Raw genomic sequence first — 24,859 nt, 5'->3', positions numbered from 1 at the left:
GTTGTATCTTGTATTGGACAGTGTCTTCTCTGCACCTTATCAAACACTTGACCAGCACCTCAGTTATAGTGATCAATGTTTACAAACAGCATCTTTTGAGAAAGGGTGGGAGAAAGGGAGAAATTATGATTTCTTTTCACCCTGGACCGTTAAAGCCCAGCGGCTGAGCACAGCAGGAGAAGGGGGGAGCAGCTCCATCCTCCACCAGCAAGGAAGATGCTCGGCAGCACCGGGCGACAAGATGGGAGGGGAGGGATGCTTCTGGATGCATCGCTGAACCTTTACGCTTCCCCTCCAGGATTCTCAGTGCAAAGCCCTCGAGCCAGGAGGAGCAAGAGAGGAGGCACCCCAGGAGCAATGCAGGCATGAGAGCTTCTGCTCATCCCATGAGGGCTCGATGGCTCTCCACGCATCGGGGTGAATTCCTGCCCTTCCACCACACCTCAGCGCTGCAGGGAGAACGGAGCAAGAGGCGAGGGTGCACAAATGCTCTTCCCAAATGCTCTTTTGGGGTAGGTGCTGGCCACGCGGGGAGCTGGTGAATAGAGGCGGAAAGACTGAGGCTGGTGATTTGTCACTTGGTTTTGCTGGTAATTCCTCTAAACAATGAGCAGGCAATCTTGTAATGGGCCATAGATTTCCGAGATGAAAGCCAGCTCATTACCGTGTAGATGTGAGTGTTTTCCAACAAAGAGTTTCTGAAATTGAGGGGTTAGTATCCAATTATTTATGAAAATTGTGCCTATATCTAAGTGGAGGCTGCATTATTTAAGTACTCCGAAAGAAAAGGGTGCACTTAAGCATTTTGTGCATATCCGAGATCTGTTTCCTTTGAGGCAAACCTAATTTTTCCGGAGCTAAAAGCTGTCCAAATTAAAAAGGAACAGTGCAAAACAAAAGCTCTCAGCCTGTGTCCCCCACGGGGCCAGACCACGGCAGAGCATTTAGCAAGGACCACGCTGCTGCCTGCTCCGACAGCGTGATGCTGGTGTGGACGTCGTGTCGGTGCTGGGGGCAAATAATACCAGCCCCACCTTCTGTTTTGAAGCGCTGTTCCCTGTTGTGTAAATCGGTTTCCTAAAACATAATGGTGTTGGTGGTTGTTTTCTCAGACAAATGCAGTTCAATACTCCTCAATAGTTGTTTTTTGAGGCACTAGACCCCAGTCTCCCAGCCTCTAAGCCAGGATGTGTGAGGTACCACGGGGTGAGCTCTGCAATGAATTGTAACAGCCCTGTCCTACTGCTGCTAGGATGACAGGGGAACGGCTCTGACTTGTCCAAGGACTGCATTCAGCAAGCAAATCTGTGTATTATTCCTTCAAATCAAAACAGGCAGTGACACCCTAAACTAATGTAGCGCCTACCAGAATGGTACATTCGCTCTAAATGTATCCCAGAGACTATTTATTTTCTCATTACGGAGAGTATGCTGGCCCAATGTAAATGTCAGTGAACTCGGCGCATTTAGTGCAATGAAATGGGTAGATCTGAAACAGCAGCAGGTCAGAGCTGGAGCCTAAGAGCTGCTGAAGAGCACTTGGTTCCTCGTTTCTTTGAGTGCATCAAGTCCCCCTGCCTGCTGGTTTGAGCCCATCATCCTCAGAAGTGCAGTGACTGTACACACACCTGCAGGACCTCGGGGGGAGAAGTTATTCTTCATGAAGTCTTCATCTAGCATGTTGGGGTGTTTTTTGTTGTTTGGTTTTGCTTTTTTAACGAATGTTTTCTTAGGCTGGATTTTAAACGCTTCCATATCCACTCCAGGAAACGTGAAATGTAAGAACTGGTTCTTAGTAAGAAGCAGTAAAACATCTGTATTATTGGGACGTCTAAAAACTGCCCTGAAGTCCTCAGTGTTAATGATCAGCATCCAGTACAAGGTGGTTTCTCCAACAAAGAACCAGCTCACTACAAAAGCATCTCGCTCTGTCTGTATAGCACATACCAGCCTTTATTAGGGGATCAGCTGATTATTATTCTGCTACCAGCCTTTATTTTCTTCTTCCTCTGACTCGCAGGAAGACTGCATACAAATACAGCAATCGATGGAGGGGAGATATTCTTCCTTTACGAGATTAATTACAAACATAGGGATGCTGTGTCTAGCCTGCGTGTATGATTGATCTTGCAGGAGGAAATGCAATAGGAAACTAACGCTTCCTTTTAGCCAGTAAGCAAAGTTCAAAGATGTTTACATTCTGCTAGGTAAGCACAGCTGTCTAAAGACGCCAAGACGGATGGACTGTCCTGTCAGCACAATTCCTGCCAAGGTAACAGGCTACACCGTCTCTGTGGACCTCTCTCCGGCCAGGAGGCTGTAGGGCCAGAATCACTAATTTAGCAAACAGCTTAATTGTTGCACGTTTTTATTATTTTTACCTGCGTGGAGATCCACGCCGAGGCGATGTACTGGGAGGGGTGGCGAGTGGGTCGCCGAGGTTGGTGGGACCGTGCTGGTTTTTTTTATTCCTTTAAAACCTGGCTGGTGTAAGGAGCACTCTGCGTACTCTTTCAGCGGCTCACAGCATGTAGTTGTGGAAGCATCTGCAAGAGGTGCAGTGCTTAGCTGCCCTCGTCTCTGTTTGTGCATAAATACAGCCTTACAAGCCGTGGATTTGGCTCGGGGTCCTTCCTAAAAGGCTCCTTTCATTCCTGGGCACGGGCTGGTGCTTGCATTTAGGATGAGAAACAGAGTTAAAGGTGAGGGATCCAGCTTAGTGACTCAGCCCTCTTCCTGGCAGCATTTTAAATAATAGATGCGCTACTGCTGATACTTAACTCCTGCCAGAGCTGCTGAAGTATACGGAGTATTTGAAATATTGATAAAACGCTGAATCTCTGCTCAGATGGAGGAGATCCCCACCTGGGGCTGGTTTTCTCGGAAAGAAAAAGAAACCAGCGGGGGGACCCCAGCTTTAATACCTGGTAAGGGCCTGAAAACCCTTCCCCGGAGGTTTGTGGAGAATCCCGAAATCGATGCTGCAGCCCGTGTTGCGTTTGTACACGCGTATGGGGAAAGGGCTTTAAAATAAGGGGTGTAACACATACAGCACGGTGAGCGCAAGGGGAAGCTGGCTGCCTTTGTTCCCATTTCCCCCCCTGTCGCTGGGTCTGGCGGAGTTCAGCTTCGGATTGACTTGGCCTTTTATTTCCTTCCTCGAGGTCCGGGGCAGCGGGTCCTGCTGGTGCCCGAGCTGGTGCCCGAGCTGCCTCCGAGCTGCAGCCGGCGTGGCCGCCGTCCTTCCTCACATCCCTCTCTTTGTGCGTGCCAATCCTGCCGGATGAACGGGGATCCGCTGGCTGTTCAGCAGCCGGTTTACTAGGCTTGACAAAGGTTATTGCAATAATTGATGTTCCTCTTCTAATAATTAATGTTAATGAGTCCACTAAACAGTAAACAAGACAACAAAGAACTGTTAATGAGACAGTCTTTACTCATTTGTTTAATCTTTTAGTAAGATAATGGGCGATAAATATATCGCTATTCAGCCATCTTCAAGTCCTTAATGCGTGGAGAGTGTTTTAAAAAGAGATTTGAGCTGATTTTTTACACTTGCCTTCAGTAAATTCAGCTGACTGGGTAGGTGGGGCATCTGAAAGAGTTTGGAGACCTATATAATTAAGTGCCTTGACATTCTGCATCTGAAGGACATTGGCAGATATCCAAACACTGTGTTCTGCTCTCAAACCATTTAATTGAAACCATACAAAGTTGGGGGGGGGGGAGGGCAAAAAGAGAAGGGAGATCTTGGCAAAAACCTTCTCTGCGTTTTTTTTCGCTATTGGATTGACCAGACAGGGCAACAAAGCTGATAAAACAGGATTAGCAAAATTGCATTGTTGGATATTATATGCTGTGTGACATGTACTACAGCAAAGGAATTTGGCAGGATTAACCTGCAGAGGATAAAGATGTACCAGACAAGCGGGCTGAATTAATAGACTGCTGTGACCAAAGCAAGGAAATCTATTTGCATGGAATATTAACAGCGATAGCAGAGCCCTGGCGGTGGAGTTGCATTTGCTGCACAGACCCAGATACCCAGGCTCACCAGGCAAAAATTTGGGTTAGAAAAAGCATCTCGTTGGCAGGGTTTCTCGTTACCCTTTCCTGTTTCTAAATGCAAAATGCTAATTCATGGGGAGAGTGATCTGGGTGATTGGGTTGTCTCCCCCCAGACAGAGAAGTTAGTTTTCCTGTTTCTAGGAGATGAGGTTCTTCTCCTAACGTACTAGTGTCATCCTAAAATAAATATTTGGTTTGGGTGTTTTTCCTCAGGGCTTGTAGGGCCAGCCAGCCAGTATGGGAGAACGCAGTGCTGTAGGTGTTGGTTACTCAGCTGTTGAGGAAATTGTACACTTAAATACGTGTAACCTAGTGGAAATTGTAGGAAAGCTTTCCAACCATGGCGTGTTAGAGAACGTGGGAACTGTACCCCACAGATGAATGAATAAAGCCATGCTACGTAAAAATGGAAGAATATGGATATTTCAGGTTGTGCTCTAAAACCACGTTGGACTATTCGAGGAGGTGAAGAGGCAGAAAACCCGCATCCATCTGCGGTACAGTAAGGGCAGAGAAAGTCTTTGATTAAGCGTTCATTTCTCACTCATCTGCTGTACTTCTGCACAGGTTGCACGAAAGCTTTCATAAGGTTTTAAACAACCCTGGAAAAGGCTCCTATCGTTTGTTTTTCTGTTCCCACCCACAGTCCTAGTGGCAGACTCTGGTGTTCCCATGGAAGAAGGGATGCACAGAAAGCATTTGGCCTTACCCTGGGTGTGACACGGCGTGCTTCAGCCGGTGTGCTCCCTGCCACAGCGCGCAGGGAAGGATCTGCTCAGGGGAATCATCTCCATTTCCTCCAGCAGCTCCATTGTAGAGCTTGTTTCTCCAGGATGTCTCCTGTTAGCGCGTACGTTAGTATCTTTTCTGCCTACTGCGACCACATCTCCCATCTCTGCAATGGAAAGACAACGTATGGGATTTCCTTTGCATTAAAAGGTGTGGTGGGGAGGCTTGGGGTGCACTCTCCTTGTCACCAAAGGCAGAAGTGTATTGCCTCCACATCAAACACATTTCAGGAGAACTACTGGAAATGAGCAGCTGGAGGACTGCCAGGCCTCACATCACTTGCTTTCTCTCCGGTTTGCTGAAGGACTCCTGCGTTTAGTTCTCAGCCCCAGAGGGATGGGGCCATGGAGAGGAACAAAGGGCCTGCAGACTGGGTATTCGTGGGTCCCTTTTGGGGGCAGGGTGCATCATCCCAAATGCCAGCACACCGTGCAGCTCCTGGCATTATACCAGGCACGTGCAGGCGTCTCACCTGCCTCGGGTAAGGTGCGTGCTGAGGGGTGTGAGGCTGAGTGGCAGAGCGGTGCCGAGGAAGCCACACAGTCCCTGGGGCACCGTTCTCCTTCTGACAATGCCCTGGCACCGGTGAAGAAGCAGCAGCCTGTTTCTTCCGTGTCTCTTGGGGCTTGGCTGAGTTTCTAGGTTACTTCCCCTGCCTGCAAGCCTCCATCCTCCTGAGGTGGAGGCAGGACGTGAATAGCAAGGATGCAGCCGTACCCGTATCGCACTGCAGCAACCACCTCTACAGAGCTGTAGATCTCGAGAGTGGCACTTGCTGGGGGAGAAACAAGCTTCACACTTTCATACCACTGTAACCGGGTGGGGGCACGTAACCTGTGGGGTCGACGGACTTAACTCTGTCCCTTTGCTTTCCAGCACGTGATGGATGGAGCGCGGAGGACCCGGGGCCCCATCGGGTGCCGTGCAGCAGCTGGTGTTGTGAATCAGGCCGTCGCCAGTCGGAGAACGGCTACTTCACAACACCAGGGTGGCACCGCACCACGCTTCGACCGCTGGCCGGGGAGGAGCGGAGGTTCCCCAGGACGGACGGGCACACGGCAAGGGGGAGCACGGCCTCGCTGCCTCTGCCCCCAGCCCAGACCTGCAAAGGTAATCAGGTGCTCAACTCCTATTTAGGCACCAGCCTCCCACGGCAGTCTGAAATAGAAGTTAGGCCCCTAAATATCTCTGCGGGTCTGGCCCCGAGGCGCCCGGCCTCACTGCGTGGCGCGGGGCAGTCCTGTCGCGGCTTCTGGCGGGTGGTGGGAAGCTGCGGGGTGAGCACAGCCCCGGCGTGCTCCACGTGTAGCCCAGCGGACACCTCGTGGCGTGTCGTCCTGTAAAAGGTGCTGTAGGCAGCGGGGAAGAAGCCAGGCTCCTTGGAAATGACACTGCAGCAGCCCCAGGTGCGTTGTAATGAACGACAAAGTACCGAAAATAAAGAGTGGGGTTGGCCAGAAGTGGTGCCATCGTCTGCTGTTGTTAAAATGGAGGAAATGTTTGAGTTTGCATTGCTTGACAACCCCCCAAAAAATGGCTATTAGACCCACACTGTCCAGAGGGGCCCTATAACACTTGCCATGTGTTTCAGGTCTGAATTTCAGGCTCTTCCACCTCCTCCCTCATACCATAAGGCCCACATGCTCTTAGCTTTAAGGGCTGCAGGGCAGCACTTCCCACCTGGAGCCACGTCGTGTTCATGGAGGTCCACAAAAGCTGATGGCTGTGTGCACCCAGTAAGTGAAACAGAAACTCTGCTCAAGTTTTCTCTCTGAAAGCAGCCACATTCTCTTGGGCTCAAGATGTGCCTTTTACTGTTGGGGTGTCAGGACACACACAAGATGAGCGATAGTACAGGACAGCCTGGAAATGCAAGCGTGAAGTGGCAAAGGTGGTTGTGTTAGACACATCCTAATCTTCCTCTTCAGGTGGGCTTTCTACAGAAGCAACCTTGCGTTCCCTTCCTAGCAAAAAGCCACGCAGGAGATGTATGGGAGGCACTTTCGTTCATTAGGAGAGGGCAGTCTGGTGATGCAGCTTAGCACTGGTGTTTTTACATTGACGAGAGGGAAATTAAGACCCCGTTTCTATTTCAGGCACCATGGCAAGAATGAGCATGAATTTGTCAATCTGATGTGCAAGAAGTATGTTTTATTAAATTTGTCCTCTGCTAATGCAAAATGTGTCCTCTGTGTAGTAGTCTCATTGTTTATTATAACCTTGCTTTAAAGCCAGATACCTTTCACTGTAAGGTTTGTTTCATGGGGTAAAATACACAAGCCTTTAGAAACAGGAGGTGACAGTGAAATAACCTCAATAACCCCTGCTCATACACTCTATTTACATCGGCAGCTATTCAAATATGGAATTAAATATCATTTCATCTTACACTGTGAACTAGAAAACTGTTCGACCTATTCAGCTGGTCTGTAAATACACATAACATTTGAAATAGGCTCGTGCTTAATATCCACTGCCGGGTGACCTGGCAGACTGTCTCCGTACTTCGCTAAGTGTGCTGTGTGAAGGCACAGTATGGGTAAGACGGCTCATTTTCGGTTCCCTTTGTTAAAGAATTTCTTGGGAAGTCACACTTCAGAGGTACCTTTGGGGCCTTTATTGTACTCTGTGTTTCTAACTGGAATCCATCACACTTTATGCTCTTCTGAAGTGATTTCCTAGCAAATTAATGCGTGCCATAATGTAGCACTGCTGCTGAAAATCAAACGCTCCTGCTCATCATTAAGGAGCCTGAGCGTGCCATCCAGTAGGGAGGATCGTGGGCTGAATAGCCGGCTGTCAACTTTAGATGATGGAAGCAATTTCTGTTTGCTCCATTCAGCAGTTAGAAGTACTTAATTTTAGCATGTACTACAAATGAAAGGTGAATGCACAGAATAAATAGCTCAACATGGGTTTTAAATGTGTGTGAGTGTTATTCTTAAGTAAGCCCCTGTGGTTCCCCATTTTAACGGGAGTTCTGGCTGCTGGGATGGAAAACCCTCACGTGTGCTGGGTTTCTGGTAGCCCCCCAGACTGGAAGCCCTTGCAGTCTGTGGATACACATGGAGAGCTTCCTGGTGCTTTCTGGATCTTTTTTGGTACTTGTGGTCTGTTTCTTCCCAAAATACCACATCAGAATTGTTGAAAGACCTACTTTTGTGGTCTTAGTTCAGTGATGGGGTTAGAGCAAAGCCTATCAAAACTGAAACATGGGGCTGTAATCTCGTGAGATTATTATTATTATTTCTAAAGGGTTGTTACTCTGAAAGTGCTTTTTATATTTAAGCAAACAATACTTAATTTTACCCTTGAACCCTTTAAAATCTGAATCTGATGGATTTATTTATTCAGTGCATCTGTGTTGTACTATAGCTGTTTTTCTCTTATTTTGAATGACTGACTCTTGTTTCTTTCTTCCACTTGCCAGCAGTGCATGCAGCACTTCAGAGAGTAGCATCTTGGTGAATTTTGCACTCTCTCCTGCATGCAGAAGCCATGCTGACAGGCACAGGAGGGCTAAGCAGCTCTCATGTTGTGTTTTCACATGCATGCTGCTTTGTTATTGTGGAGTTCCTCATGAAATGTGGCATTAATGGGTTTCTTTTTCAACTCTTTAATAGGGCTTCCTCTTTTGCAAACAACTAATATGAAATTAAAATGATATTTAAGACCATTGAAATACCAACATTAAAAAACAAAAAGGAAGTGGGACTGAACTGTTGTATCCACAAACCTGAGTCAAGTTTTATTTCAGTGCTATAAAAGCAGCTCAATAGGAGGGAGAAAATACGGAAAGTGTCTTCAGGCATCTTAACTCAGTGAGCAAGAGGTGACACTGGGTAGGAAGGAAAGGGGCTTCTTCACAGCTACCATTTTAAAAGCCAAAGCAGGTCTTTGATAGAAAGGCTGATCAGATTAAATAACCTAAGAAACCCTCCTTGATTTATTCTGACACCTTGCCTGGACTTGGTGCTTCAAAATCACTTCTGTACAACTTGGACTTTCTTCAGCACGTGGCAAGACAATGGCCAGCGGCAAAGAGAGCACAAGAATGGAAAAGAGGCAAAATGAGCAAACAAAAAGAAGCCGAGAGGGATGGGGATGGCATCCCTGCAGCGGAAGCTGAGGATGTGAAGTCAGTCTGCCTTGCCCAGGTCTCCCTGTGGTAAATGACTGACAGCAATGGTTACAGTTCACAAATACAAGTATTTGTATTATATATACATGGCAGTGAAATCAGAGTCCTTTCAGTGTATCGTCAGGCCTCAAAAATACAAATAAATGGGGCTGAAACACCCCCATTATACAATAAAGTTGTACCACAAATAGTGTAGAAGTCACAAAGTAAAGCTAAAAGTCCATTTCACTCCAAGGTTGATATAAATGAGAGATGAGAATAAGCAGTCTCTGCAGATCATATGGACTAAAAGAAGTTTTATAACCTATCCTTCAGGGAGATACTCCCTGCCTAAAAGCCAAAGCAGAAGAGGTTTTGCTGTGTCATGCTCCTTGTCCTTATTTTTAAGGGAAATTCCCCAAATTACATTTCTTTGGCAGACAGTTGCTGCCATTCTTTAACAAGGCTAGCTCCGTGTGCCTCAATAAATGAGTTTTTATGTTGTATTTGATTAGACCTAGTCCTCCAAGCATTCACTAACAAGAAAGAAGTACCCAGCCTAGCTTGCATCCGCAAGCTCAGTGCACAGAGCTCCTGCCACCTGAAGCGGCTGCTAACGCTGCAAATTACATCTTACACCAAAAGCTGTGGCTGAGTTTCATGGTCATAGAGCTGAAAAGTCCAGTAGAGGTTTAAGCAGGAGGAGAAATAAATACTGGAGGAGAAATAAATAGAAGGTGAGGCGCTGGGGCTTGTGACAGGCAGCACGCAAGGCCGGGCCTGCACCTCTTCCTCAGGGAGCGGCAAAAGGCAGAGGGCTTTTGTGAGGGTTTTTTCCATGCCTGTTCCTTAGGATGTAAAAATACTAGTTTCCATAGTGACAGCCACGTGGCCCGGCACTTACCCCAACTCCGGAGACACGTTACGGAAAACTCTCTGAGGATACAAATCCCCGTGCGCCCCAGGAACCTCGGCACTGCAGCTGCTGGTTTCCAGGGCAGCACTCCCACTCTGCACAGCCTTGCCCTTCGTCAGAGTCTAATTTATCTAATTCATTATTTGGTTGTTCCATCTAAACTTGTGGTTTGTTTTGTCCTACCTCGGGGACCGCCAGCCTGAGCTGTGGTACGACGGCGGCATCTCCCGTGATAGCTCTCCAGTGACAAGAAACGGCTGTTTTCCTCCGGGAATGGGTTTTGGTCCCTTCCCACTTTCTGCTAGTCTAAATCCTAAAGTGTTTCATTGCATTCTGACAGCCGTGTTGCTGAAAAAGCCTTTCTAGTTTTATTCTGTGAATTAAAACCGTATTGTCCTCAGGCCTGGAAATCAAAATGGCAGCATCCTGGCGGCCTGATCGCAGGTCAGGGAAGCAGAGCTGATGCTCCCCGCCGCTGGCCCTGCCAAGGGAACAGCATTATCCTGTCATGGGGGAAAAGTGTGTGTTTTCAGGGGAAAGTAACCCTTTAACACCAATGCCTCCAGCCTCAGCTCCCCTGCCAGGGTTGCCCGTGTCCTGGGTGCCTCACAAACTCAGACACCTTCACTGTGTCCACATCTTCATTCACGCTACCCAAAGACCAACTCCCTCAAAGGTAAGATCCAGAAAAATCCCAGATCGCAAAACACAGATGTTCAAAATGACTGAAACATTCGGTGACCAAGAGCAGCCTCACATGAGCTTTCTATTTTAATAAACTGAACAGCACCGCCTTGTCATGGGAGCTCGTATCCCTGCAGCATGGCTTTGTGTATTTATTCCTTGCTGATGTTGCTTTTGATCGCTACTAGATGAAAATGAAATCTTTGATGCTTCAGGGCTGCTGGTAGGACAGATTCAATGAGATGAAAACGCATTTGGGGAAATACCACTGAAGCCAGTTTTTGTTTTAATTTCCGGGGACATGCAGGGCTCTAATTCCTTCACCATAAAACCCTGGAGATACGAGGAACCACAGCAGAAGAAAGGCATGTTGGAAACACACATCAAAAGTCTGTCCTAACCCACAGAAGCAAACGTCTTTCAGAGGCATGACTGTTCCCCCCATAATCACAAGACTATTCCTTTTGAGGGCAATATCTGGTGAATCTTCACTGGCTTTGTGATCACTTCCAAGGGCTGTAGCACCACAGCATGCTCCCTGCGTGCCAGCCCCACAGCCTCCAGTCTGTCTGTCTTCAGTCCATCAGTCTGTCCCATCACTCCTCTCTCCAGGTTCCTCACAACCCCACGGGGGTGGAAGAGGGGACCGAGCCCATTCAAAGCAGTGTGTCCTGATCCTGCACACCCCATTCTGGAGCTCAAACACATCCTCTGCTTTTGAACCACTCATCCAGAGGAGGAATCATGGCTCATTTCTAACCACATAAGTGGCCTAAGGCAAATGGTGCCATACCGGATAATTTACACAGTGTAAATCACTCTTGTGCACAATCCCCGTGGCTCAAAGCTGACGTGAATCAGTTTAACCTACATCTGAAGAATCAGGTCTCTTCTTCTAATTTAAGCACATGACTGGAGTCTACTGGGCCTCTTAAAGCTGGTCAGGGAAAAAAAAAATACACTTTTCCCCATACATTCATAGAAGGAAAAGTCCAAGTTTGGAAACAGCTTAATTGAAAAAAATCAGAGTGTTCCTGAATATAACTGAGATCAGCAGTGAGAAATGCTGGGATTTTCTCAGAGGGAAAAAAATACCCAAACCACTTAAAAAAAAAAAAAAATCCTATAAAAATAGCACTAAATGGGAGTGAGCAAAAATTCTGGTGTGCTGAAATTAAAGTTTACTTTTGTTGAATGTAAGGAAAAACCCATGGCTAGTGGTACTTGCAGCTGCTAAAGGCATTTATGTACATGAGGTGCAGCAGCAGGGGAAGGAATGAGCTTTGGGCCAGGCATGGTGCTCTCCTCCTGCTTTTCCTGCCATGTCAAGGGGGCTCAAAGGGCCAAGAAATTCAGACCTTTTCACATTTTCTTTCAGCATTTCCCCGGCTTTCTCTGTCTATGCCCAGCACATACCACAGAGGGGTTATGACACACAGCAGGGTTTCTAAGCATGCTTACGAGGAACAATGACAGAGCCCCGACCATCCCAACTGAGGGTCGCACAGAAACAGATTTAAAGACCTCCTAGCCGATTGTGTGCCACGGACAGGGACACCGGCTACAAAGAGGCCAACAAAATCCCACCAGGGAGGAGACCTCACCACACTGCAGCCCAAAACTGTCTCTGCCTCCCAGGTCTCCATGTTGGTAAGGTTTTCTTGAGAGAGGAAACAAATGAAGCTGGCTGCAACATCAGCCCTCAAACCTCCCAACAAGCCACCAGACCTGGTACCTGGTGTTATTAGCAGGACTGATTTGCAGAGTGAGGTCCTCCACCATGCACAAGGCGGGGCTGTGTTACCATGGACAGGCCAGCATCGGTCCTCTGCAGCATGAATACATTGATGTATATACACTGGTGAAGCAGTTTGAGAGTTAATAAAAAAACCTCGTACCTTCCTCTTGTTCAAAACCACGGTTTGGGTGAGGAAGAGGTCCATGAGAAGAGTCCCAGTGCCTTTGGGAAATAAACTTTTGTTTTCGTTTTAGTTACCCTGTGAGGGAGCGCAGCAGCCTGGGTGAGTCCCCCTTTTGTCCCATGGCAGGCTATTATTTAGCAGAGAAAAATGAAGCAAAACAACTACAAACCCAGGTAAGAGTTCCCGAAACTCCCTATAACGTGTTTCCCCTGACGATATGAGCTCTATTACATGGCCACTACATAGTAATTTCACCTTCATTTAGAGCAGAAGACTCTGAAATGGAAACTTGGGGGGGAAAGAAGCCCTTCCAGACTGAAATCAAAACAAATCACATTTTTGCATATTAATTAGGCTCCTGATTGAAAGTGTTCTAGCTGCTCACGGAGGAATATCAACAGTAGTTGCTGCTAATTTAAGCCTGGCTAATTAAAAGGAAAAAGAAAAAAAAAATTGCTCCCCTAGAAACAGCCACGTGCAAGATGCATTCATGCAGCACATTTCATCAAGCTCAGCTTATTATATGTCGGCTTAGGGAAACAACCCGATGGGTTTTTTTCTCTCCGTTGGCTGGGCTTTCCACACAGCGCGTGGTCTCCAGGCCCCTGCCCCTTGCCTGCAGAGCTGTGGTTGGGACCTGTGGGAGCACAGGGATGTTTGGGGGGGCTTGGGCAAGGCTTCCCCACCTGCATGGGACGTTAGAAGTGGCTGAGCTGGGACTGTCCCTGTGATGGAGCTTGCAGAGATTGTTGGCTGCCAGAGGGGTGTTGAGAGGGATCCAGCTCTTTCCCTAAAGTCTCAGTAGTGGAGGGTGAAATTAAAGGGTTATCACAACCTAGAAGGATGAAACACTGAGAGCTCTACATTAGTGGCTCGGAGATTTATGAATGAAATTACCAGGGCAGCACGGCCACTCATATTCACTATTTTGAAAGAATCGGGGAAAAGGGTTGGATCTGCAACCCTCAGATCTGCGGGGACCACCTGGGGACTGGGTTTCTGTCCGTGGCTGCTCTGCCCCCATGGCTCCTGCAGTTCCTTTTTACTGAGCTGGGTTTGTGCTCTGCAGCCTGAGCACAGCGGAGAAGTGCCTGGGCAAGCCTGCTGCCAGTCAGCACATTCGCACCGAAATGGGAAGACGGAGTTTGTTCTCCACCCTTTTTTTTTTTATGGTTATTTATTGTGCCTCTTTGAATTTGCATCCCAGGGGCTTCTGTATGACAGAAATGTAATAGTATTAGTCACCGTTTTACACATTAGGGAACATAATATTTAGCACTTACAACAATTTCCAGCTTCCAAGTGCCACACAAACATTAAAAACACACAGTATTTTTTACTTTTTTATTTTATTTTTTATTTTTTTCAGAGAGAGCTTATTCTTGCCTGCAGCTGTACAACCTCTTTCTATTATCCCCCATGAGAAATGGGGCTTTTCTGTCACCACCTCTGCCAAGTCAGAGGCTATCAGTTTTCTGGCCTCTTACTCTGAACAAAAGGGAATTCACTGGCTCTGCTTTTCCCCACTGATCTGCACATCCCATGCACTACCTGACCACTGAAGCCCACGACTAGCAGCAGGCAGCAGCAGCAGCGGTGAATCAATCCTTCCTTCAGCAGCCTGTCCCATTGCCTGTAGGATCAAACCACACGCTGTTAAATTAGCTCACTCTTCACACAGGACTGGAGATGTGCTGTAACCCACCTCACAGCCCCGTGATTTTAGTCTTTACAATGACCCAGCTGACATGCAGAGCTCATGGGGGTAATCATGAGGCTGCTCTGCATCATTTTGGGGATCAAAGAGACCTTGCCTAGTAAATCTGTGTGCTGAGAGGGATGCGGAGTACATCTCACAGGGAGGTAGATCGCATTTATGTAGGAACATCCAACTTGTAATACAGTTTCATAACTTCCAGTTCTCCATAGGAAATACAATTGTGTCATCAGTGAGATAACATTTTACATGCCGTGACATATTCTGAATTCTTAGTCCTAGAAAACGAGAAAATTGATTAAAAGTTTTAAGTCCGTTCTCTTAACATCATTTTTCCACCTGCAATGGCGTCTGAAAGTCTTGCAGGATCTGTGAAATTCCTCCAAGTGTCCTGCAGAAAAGGACTAAGATGAACAAGCTTGTCTGTTATTCAATATATGCCTACATCCCTGACATCCCCAAAGGGCTCTTCACCTCTGCTGGAAAACATTTGGGATCCCCAAATCAAAAAGATAATTTCTTCATGTTATGCCTCAAGAAATATTTTTTGATCCTTTGCTTAACAGGTCTTAATCTCGCCTTCAATTTTGCTGTGTTTAGACAACTGTGAAAGAAGGATTAAGAATACTGTCTCAGTCGGACACATCACACGGGATTTATATTCGTTCCCTGATTGTGATTTGTAGTGCAATGAATTCTCGGGAAATATCTTAGGCTGGCAAGTGTGTTTCTCATGATGAATGACTCAGGCTGGATGGGATCTCTCTTGGGTCACCTAGCCCGTGCCCAGTAGTCATTGCTTCAAAAAGCAGTGATGTGGCATCGGTTGCACTGAAAGGTCTGCAGTGAAAGAGCAGGAGACTCTGTCATGATACGTATGTCACACACGTTAGATGTGACAAATAGAAAATAGTAAATCTAAGAACAACGAAGCATATAAATATGCCAATTCTGGAGTCATAACAATCCACAGTTTCCACAAATTGCGTGCATTTTTCTTCCACCAGCCACAGCCCTGCACGCCTCACGCATTTTAATGCACACTTGCTATGCAAATGAGTTTTCAATCACTCCTGGTTGTCAGCTGAACGAAACCCACAAGTCTCAACCACAAAAAGTTTCTCCAGACTCCACAGGCGACAGGCCATGCTTCCCGGCCTAGCTACAGCCACGTCGGTGCTTCTTTTTTGGCAGGGCTGAGCTCTGGGGAGCGAGTGGTCCTCCACCAATCTGGGTTGGAAGAGGGGGAAAACTGGCCACCAAGAGTCTGTTAAATTGCAAAGTGGCCTGGTTCTCTCTCCCTGACAGACTGCCACGTTAAAGGGAATTTTGTAGCCTGTTTTCAGGGAGGAGTTAAGACGTAATGCTTGTAGTGCTTTAGCTGGTGCCTTTTGCCATCTTAATATCAAAATATCAGGGCTTATATTTCACTGAGTGCCTCATAGGGTCTCTCGCTTGCCACAGATGTAAGCACAGATGGATTCTCCACAACTTCGAAGCCACACATGAAAACCTCTCCAGCCCCATGATGGAGGCACCAAGTTTCACATGTCCACATGCAATTCCCTTCTCTCATCCTGGCCTCCACAGCCCTCCTGTAGCCCCCTGGCCTGTAACTTGCCCTGGTAAGGCTGGCACCCCCTCTCAAACTATCTTTTCTCCTGACACATTTAAACAGGAACAGTCCAGGGTACAAAGCAGCTCTGTTGTGGGGCTTCACAGTGCTTTGCTTCTGAACCTGTAAAGCTGGAAACTCTGTTTTGAGTTTACCATCACAGGAGATGTGAAAAAAAAAAAAAAAAAAAGATTTGGTGCAAATTTGGTCCTATCTACCTGTTTTAATCACTTTCTAGCACAACTGAGGGACATGCAGCACAATAAATTTTTTTAATCTCTGTGAAAGCATCATTTCTGAACTGCACCCAGCATTCTCCACATTAGCATTTGAAATCTTCCCGTTCTTCTAGGGCAGAGATATCTCTGAAAGGAAGGACAGGTTGGTGATGATACGCTGCTCTTCCCTCAGCAGCTCCGCAGTTGGTGCCATGCTGACTGGCTGCAGGCAGAAGCAAAAGTCATCTTGTAAGGAGTGCATGTTCCCGGTTCCAGTTTGCAATTAGTAGGTGCATAAAGGCACCTAGGATCTTATATGAGGTTAAACTGGAGTCCTGACCTTGCCCAGGTTTACAGCAGAGTCAGGTTATTGTCCACAGGCTTTGCTCCAGGTCGCACACCATAGAGCAAGCTGGGAGGAGGTGACTCTTCCCTGGTGGTGGCTCGTCTACATAACAAAGCTTCAGGGTCATCTAGGTTTTAGAGGATAGAAACATCTACATTTCTGTTCCTCCACCCAACCCACACACCTAAAATAGACCGTGGATAAAGCCACGGCCTTGTGGCCACCCCTTGTGCTGGCTGAATTAAAGCTATTGCTGAAGGTGCCCTGTTGGCAAGGCTAAATGGCTACACGTACGGCATTCGGACAATGGGAGAACTGATCAAAGGCACTGAACAGCTTTAGAAATATTAAAAGCTGTAACCTCCTGAAGAAGGAGGCATTCAGCCAGTGCATGTTCATTCACTGTGACCCAGAAAGCAGACGCACGGACGCTAACTGAGCAAGCCAAGCAGGAGAAGTGGGCAGCAAAGGGAACTCGGAGTGACTGATGATCGGAATCGGCAGAGAGGTCATAAAATAAATAACGGGATAAGGAGCCAGACGTGAAGCAGAGACGTCACGCAGAGCATCAAAATGAGCAATTGCCAGCGGGCAGCGTATCCATCACACAGCCGTGATGCCTCAGAGGAACCTCACAGGTGATCAGAGGGGGAAAGCACATGGGGAAGTGGCAAAAAGCCCCCGTGGTGCCGCAGGACCCGCTCCAAGAAAGTGGGAGCATGGGAGCAAGAGGGGGCTCGGCCTTTTTCTGGGAGCCACTTAATTGAATACCACTCACAGCATAGCTGCAGCAGGCATGCAGAATTTCAAGTGTCAAGGAGGTAAATTTGTATGAAAGTAACTGCAATTATACACAGCCTGCACTCACTCCCATGGGAGGCTGCGGCAGGTTTGCGATGGACTTCACTGGAAGCAGAATTAGGATGATAATCGATACAAGCACAGCCATCATTTTGCATTTTCTTGTAGCTGCCAAAGCCTGCGATAGTAAAAAGCAAAGGGCTTTTTAGATTACAGAGCAAAGGCCTGCAGAGATTTCAGCTACTCTTGGAATAATGGCATGTGATCAAGTCCTTTTGTGAACAAAAAAAAAAAAAAAAAGAGAGAGAGAGAGAATTTCCCACTACGTGCATGTAATTCCAATGCTGTGATAAGTTATTTGTTTCACTGCTGGTTAGATCACCATACAGTGTTCAGTGGCACAGAAGGTTTTGGTCAGTCGATGCATTTTTCATCTCTAGCATAAATATTGTTTCATTCCCTAACTGCGTTAGTGGTAGATAGATCTCAGGTGTAACAAAAGCAGAACTAGTTGTAGCTGTTCTCCAGAATTAACCATTTCCTTCAACTACACACACTACCAGGCTTCTGAAAGAGTCGTTCAGTGTATTAAAAGTTTGATTTAAAAAAAAAAAAAAAATTGCCATCCCTAATAGTGGCTGTGGGCTGTCTTTTGGCAGCAGGACAGGGGATAAACGGGAGCAAGCAGTGCTGCAGCTGGGTGTAGAAAGATGCTCCCCTGGTGTACCTGGAGTCAGCTGGGAAGAGGACTGCTTGCTGAGCACCACTACCATGGAAAAAAAGCTGAGGGCTGTAAGATGACAGTGTGGTGACACTGCTGAGTGTCCAGCACAGAATACCATTGCCCCTTCCCAGATAGCTGCAGCTTATTCCACACTTGTGCTCTGAAGATTATGGCAGGGAAATCCTCATTTGGCTGCCATGCCTGGCTAACCTAAAGAAGTAACAAGGTCTCTAAACAGAGTTTATTTTCCAAGCAGATAACTCAGCCTGCTTCGGGGTGAGCCCAGACAATTCCCATGGACCACACTCAAGGGGGACTCGCTTGCCGTCTCCTCCAGGAGCCCACCTGCCCTGGGGCAACCTGATAGTGCCCCTCTTCTTCCTGGGACACCGATTTCCTATTGATGAGACCTCTAGATTTTAGTGGGTACTTACAGAAATGTGGTGAGAATTTTGTGCAAGGAGCCAGAAGCTCCATTCTGCATCCCAAGGCAGAAACCCAATGCTGGCTTGCTTTCATTTGGTGCCAGCGATGGGACTCATTAGGAAACTTCAGTGGTTAGAGGAGAAAGAGACAACAGAAATCTCAGAGGCAAATAAAAGAGGCAAAATAAAAGAGTCCTGAAGGAGCTTCTGATAGAGAAGAGGCTCTGCCCAGCACCTTGGCATGCAGAGACCCAGCCCCAGGGAGATTTAACCCATTTTGCACAGTGCTGCTAATAGAAAAATGCACAGTGTGCATCTTGTAGAGAATGGCCAAGGCAGAGACAGGGGGAGGACAGAGGAGAGGTGCATGGAGGAGAAGATCCTCACCAAGCAGAAAACCTCATCTCTGCACAGTTTCCTTCTCCAGCAGCTCATCAGCACATGCTGATTTCTACCCCTAGGTAGAGGGGCAGAGGGGGATGCATCGTCCCTTGCTCCTCCACCTGCTTGAATTCCTCCTGGGAAGATGGAGATGAGCAGCAAGGGCTGCTTGTGCTCCCTTCTGTCACTGCGAGAGTGCAACACTGAGACACAAGGCAACTTGTCCTGAAGGGTTTGCTCCTTTACCCAGCTAATACCAGAGCCTGGGAGCATTTTTCCCCTCCCTGCCTGCAGTCAGGAGCAAGGCTATTTCAGGAAAATGCCCATATAGTCTTGTCGGTAGAAGGTCCTGCTAATATTCAGCGTGATTGCAGGGGTTAAAAGGGTCTCAATTTTCAGCACTTTTCCTCTGCGTATGCTCCCGTTTGACAACACGATGCCTTCTCGCAGCTATTCCGCGGCTCCGCTGGCTATCCAGGAGAGAGATGTGACAGCAGATTTGGCTACAGCCCGGGCCCTCGGACAGGGCACAAGGATGAGGAGGGTCAGAGCCAACCTCTGGCTTCCCCTGGGTACCCCGGGGTCAGCCCGATTCGATGTTTGCATTCTGTTTGATTCATTCACCGCGCTATCAGTGCAACCCAAGACAACATGGGGGACATTTGTTGCGAGCTGGCCCCTTTTTCATTAAGAATTGGCCTAAATCCATCCACATTTAGCGGTAATTGCCAGGCAGGCAGCACAGAGCAAATACCTTTTATTTCAAATCCAAGACAAGTCAGCGCTGGCTGATAGTTTGTTGGCGCTTTCCTCCATTAATTAAGTACCTCTCATCTAATATTACACATGGTCTTTCTGAAAACCTCTAGTGAAAAGTCTATTTGTTAAAAGTGCCAGTTTAAGTCAAAACAACATCCAATATTGCAAATTAGGATTCCAGATTCCAGGATGAGATCTATTAGTCTTTCCCCTGTTTAACTAATTAAAAACGTGCAGGGACAGAATTTGTTTTGTCATTCTTCTGTCCGTAGGACTCCTTCCCCCAGCTAAGAAAAGAACACAAAATTCCCTTCATTTATCTTAAGATATCGGCTGCCTCACCCATCTGTGAGCAAAGAATGTTTTTGCTTAGCTTGCTTAACTAAATGAATCTTGGTTCACTTGCTTGCAGCTGAAGACAAATTAGGCTGATTATATACGAAAGGGCATACAGTACATCTAGGAATTAAACTGCGCCGGGGTATTTAGGATGAATGAAATGAATGGGCTGCACCAGCTCTGCCTCGCTTTGAACAATCAGCAGCTCCCCTCCGCTGTGATCTTTTTACAGCACTTTCAGAATAATCCCCCGTGTTAGTCTCGCGGGTGTTTAAGCTGCTGTTTGCCAAGGATGGGTTTTTAAAGAAACAAACAAACAACAGCAACAAAAAAAAATCCGCATGCAAACTTTCTCACTGTGGCACGGGAAGCACCGCAGAGCTCGGCCCCTTCGTACATCGGCTGTAGAGCTCCTTCCAGCCCACATGCTCAGAGGACAGATATAACAACAGCATCACATCCTCCAGCACGTTGTTTCCCTCATCTCTCCCTCCATGGGATGCTGGGGGATGCCTGCCCGTCCTGGCAGCTGGCACCTCGCATTCCCTGCTCTCGGTGGCATGGGGTGGAGGCAGCGGTGCCGAGCTCGTCACGTGCGGGTGGGTTTTGGTAATGAGCATATTTCAGCCCAAATCACCAGTCTTGCCCCTTGGAAAGAAGGATCACCGGTGACAAAATCTGTGACGCGCAGCTTCATCAAATGCAAATCCAGGCTAATCAGATGGGCTGCACCCGGGGAGCAAAACGCACCATACTTTCAGGAAGGAGTAATTTCTGCTTTGGGCACCACGATTTTTCAGAGAACAGTCGTAATTTTAGTGTTTACACAATAAAGTGGGGATTCAAAATACACAGATTTTTAAAAAAATTAACCTTATGGGAATGTTCTTGTGGTGTGGAATTAATATAAGGCCATCCCATACATGATTACTTCCCAGTTCGACAGTGAAATATGTATCCATCTCCATACAGACTCAGGGCAGTGCTAGCTCCTTTGCAGTGCTGGTTTTGAAGCTTTGCAGCTTCACAACCCCATCACGGGGTCAGGAAGATGTTTGCACCTGTGATTGATGTCAACAGGGGAAAGAAAAGCTATTCCTCTGGCAGCAGAAAAACATACATGTCTTGAATAGCGGGTGTTGGCCCTATAGTGCAATCGGATGACAAATAAAAGGGAAATATTTGTGCCAGGACAGGACAGAGGTTTTGACCTCTCTGTTGAAATCAACAGCCTCTGGGAAAGGTGGTAGAGGCTTGAGGTGGTCAGAAAGCTGTGGGAGAACTTGGCAAGGAAATCCCACTAAACACAGAACTACGCCGAGGTGTTGTTTGGAGCTCGTAGACCAAAAGCCTTTCTATATTATGATCATCTTAAGGAGAGGTGGTCTTTTGGGTCACTTTCACTTGTATTCCCAACTGTGCAGGACACCTTACATTTGGTATTGCACACCAAATATATAAAAACAGATACACTGGTACCTAGAAGGTGCCCGTGGGCAACTGAAAGACAGAAACACTGGGTTGTTCACCCGCTGAGACACCGGGACCCTGAGCCACAGCAAATACTGAACCCATGTCCTTGGAGTCTCGGCTCACGATTAATTAAAGCCATCCTTTTTTTCCCATCACACATTTCCAAAACCTGATGTTTCTTTCCATCTGCTCTCCTGCAGTTTGGCCAGCCTCTCCCGCAGCTGACCCTGCCTGCATTCCTACCACCACCTCCTCTCCCTGCCCACCCGTTGCTGTGGGTGGCTCCAAAGCCCGGTGTCATTCTTGTGTTTTCTGCACTCTGTTTTAGCAGCACGGCTGGTCATGGTAGGCTGGCTCTTCTGCCTGCTCATTTCAGCTCTTTTAATGAATATTCAGGCTATGGAGAAGCAACAGAGCACTTTCTAAACCATAGGCAAAACCTTTTTTCTCTTAATAAACATATCCAGGCTACTGCAAGAACCGCAGAGCCAGTCGGTCTCCGTGCACTGGAACATGATTCTGATCTTATTAAGAAATCAGAACAAAACTTTTCTTGCAAAGACCTTCTGGCTGCAAAAATGGGGGAAGCAAATCTAACAAGCCAAATCCCCAGCGTGAGATAACTTGGTTGATACAAGGCAAAATATGGCTTTTGGCCTGAATTGGATGCTCTTATTAAATGCTGTTAGGTGCTCATGAATATAGGTTGGGAGTTTCCTTTTATTTAATGTTTTGGTTTTCCTCTGATACGACAGGCTTCTGTATATTATACAGGCTTGGTTTTGATGTATCGATACACCAAGAATTTATCAATCATGGGGAAAACAAGACAAACGATCGCAATATTTTATTTTATTTTATTTTATTTGTAACACAATTGTTGAGCTTTCATGATATAAGCCCCAGAGCAGAATGATTAACTGCACACAGAAGTGCACATCCAGCTTTATTCTGAAAAATCGCATTCCAAATGCGTGCACATATATTTCGATAACAGCCATACAAACAGATATTCAGTCACATCCTACCTCCCGAGCCATACACTACAGGCAATCAGAGAGATAAACCCTCGGCTAACAATGAGCAGCTTTGTCTCTTCCCCAGCTACGATTCCCTGCCACGCCGAAAACAACTCCGCGTCTGCTGGAGGATCCCAGCTCTGAAATCCGAGGATTGTCACCGTGCGGTACAGTTACCACGTGCCAGATTAAAATACACGCGGGCATCAAATTATTCCATTATCAGACGAACACAAATATGTCTCCCTTCATCATTATTTATATGTGGTTTTTTTTTTTAGAAGCTGCATTTCTTCCCAGAAAAGACTGCTTTGGGATTTCTGTTTTTTATAATATATTAACATCGTAGGTAGCTAAAGGGGGAGAAAAAATTGCAGCAGTTCATTTAATTCATTTTGTACAGAATGGTTCATTTCTGGAAAATCAGGGCGAAGTTACACCCAGCAGAGCTGCGAATGTTTTGCAAAATAACAGTGCTTTTCTTGTTGTCACGACGGATGAAATATAATTAAAATTTTACATGACTTGACTGCTGGAACACATTGAATGTAGCAAAAAGCACCCCCTTAGCAATGTTAATAGCTAGCTTGCCCTAGCAGCTATCAACTACCCGATCCTCACAATGACTTTCAGTGGAACAGAAAGCCACAGTGTCCCCAGAAGGGGACATGCAGGGAAGGAGCAGAGCAGGGAGATGCCCTGTAGGATCCAGGGAGCCAGGGATAGCCCCAGCTCCTGGGAATAAGCCCCTTGCGGGCACCTGGAGGACTTTCTGGGGGAAAAAGATTTACACACAAGCCAGAGGGTGCTGGTTTTCTATAATGCGTGAGGATGAGGCAACATGGCTTACAAATAAAATTACAGCTAGCTACACACACGCTGGCATTGCAGTCTCAGTTGAGCTGCATCATTCACACTACTGCTGTGTAAAGAGAAGCACGTACAGCCTGAGCCCTCTGGACAGACAGGGATTCCTCAGACAGAGGATTAAACAAATGCCCAGGTAAGAGGCGTAATGAACATTTTTTGAGGATGTCTTTCTCTAGAAAATGCTCCTGTACACAGATGTGAGCTGGGGCCACAGTTTTTAAACCCTTCACAAAAGGCTTCTTGTTAATAAAATAAGATTTCTCAGTTAGAGTCTTCCTCTCCAAATAACAATAATAATAATAATAATACAATAAAAAATAATTTACAAATAATTGTTAAAAAGGTTGAAAAGAAGAACAAAGCCAGAATTAGGGTTTATTTTGACTAACATTTGCCTACACGTCATGGGTTCAGACAGGAGAGACCAGACCAGTCCTGAGCCCCATGTCTGTGTGTCCGTACCGCTGAGCAGATGTGTGAGCCACTGCCAGCTGCTGGTACAAGCCCACACTAAGGAACAGCAAGCCATCCTGGGATGAGAAAGTGAAAAACTTTTCCCAGGATAAAACTGGGTTTACCACATTTTGGTTTACTATTTCTCCTCGTTACATTTTGATTTTGTGTACACTGAAATTTCCCAGTGTCGAGCAAAACTGAAAATAAGTGCCAGCTCTCTACCACAAAAACAGGAAGGCACAGATAACTCACAGCATCACTGAGCACATTTGCAGGCTCTCTTCTTTCCCAAATCATCTTAAATATTTGGTTGCTAATTCCAACCTACCCAGCAAGCCCTCCACCCAGGACTCCCTGGAAATGACCAACCTATTCAGGGTACCCAGCAACTCCCTTTTCTGTCAGGTTCACAAGCTAAGAAAATAAGTGTGTTAGATGAGAATTTTAAAGGAGTAATTACAGTAGCACGAAACACGAGCCAAAAACGAAGCCTGTGCCTAGCATCCTCTAACGTTTCCCCTTTCATATTATCAAAAGATCAAGTTCTTAAGCCTGCTGAACCACGAGGGCTATGAAACCCAGAGCTCAAACAGAAGCTGACAATGAGAGGCATTTCCTAAAGCTGCCTTAGCAGGTGTTTCCTGCTGAAACGGGGAGGGTCACGAATGGAAATCTCATTTGGAAAGTTTCTAACCCCGGGGATAATATTCAGCGATGCTGCCACTCTCGCTGCCATCTGCACTAGGCGAGTGCTTCAAACCCAAGGCGGCGGCGCTCCCGTCCCACTGAGTGAGCCCAATTGTTTGCATTCTTGCACAAATGTGTGAATGGCAGCCTTCCGGCGAAGCAAATGCTGGGTCTGCTCCCTTCAAAGGGTTTGCCAGTGATCCTTGCCCTGCTGGCTTCATCCTTAATTGGCCTACGCAGTGGGGAGCAATTAAAAATAAATGGTGGCTTGCTGCGCTGCTGGAAGGGGAAGTTCTGCGACTCCAGGCATGAGCGCAGCTACCTTAGTCCACTGCAGGCGCCAAGTGCTGGCAAAGGAGATAGACCTGAGCGTTGGGAGTGAGCGCCGTGGAAAAAAATCACCTCGTAGGCTGCGATGAATTGCCACTAGCCTCATGCTTCAAGGCTCGGTTGTGTGGGGCAGGAGCACGCTCACCCTGCTGGGTGTGGGAATGGCATTTCCTACCGTGCCCGTAGCTCAGAAATGGGAT

The 24,859-nt window shown here is 46.9% G+C and overlaps 1 long non-coding RNA gene across 1 annotated transcript; it reads left to right on the top strand.

Annotated features, from left to right (window-relative positions):
* The first annotated feature begins 5,739 nt into the window (after positions 1-5,739).
* LOC137852597 (uncharacterized) lies at positions 5,740-7,042 on the top strand. The gene is made up of 2 exons (XR_011093950.1): positions 5,740-5,967; positions 6,449-7,042. It is a non-coding gene; the product is annotated as an uncharacterized lncRNA (long non-coding RNA).
* The last annotated feature ends 17,817 nt before the right edge of the window (positions 7,043-24,859 follow it).

This window comes from Anas acuta, chromosome 2 (assembly GCF_963932015.1).
Source record: "Anas acuta chromosome 2, bAnaAcu1.1, whole genome shotgun sequence".
NCBI classification, from domain to species: Eukaryota; Metazoa; Chordata; class Aves; order Anseriformes; family Anatidae; genus Anas; species Anas acuta.
The sequence above is the reverse complement of the archived record's forward strand: the minus strand, read 5'-3'. Positions and strand labels throughout refer to the sequence as shown.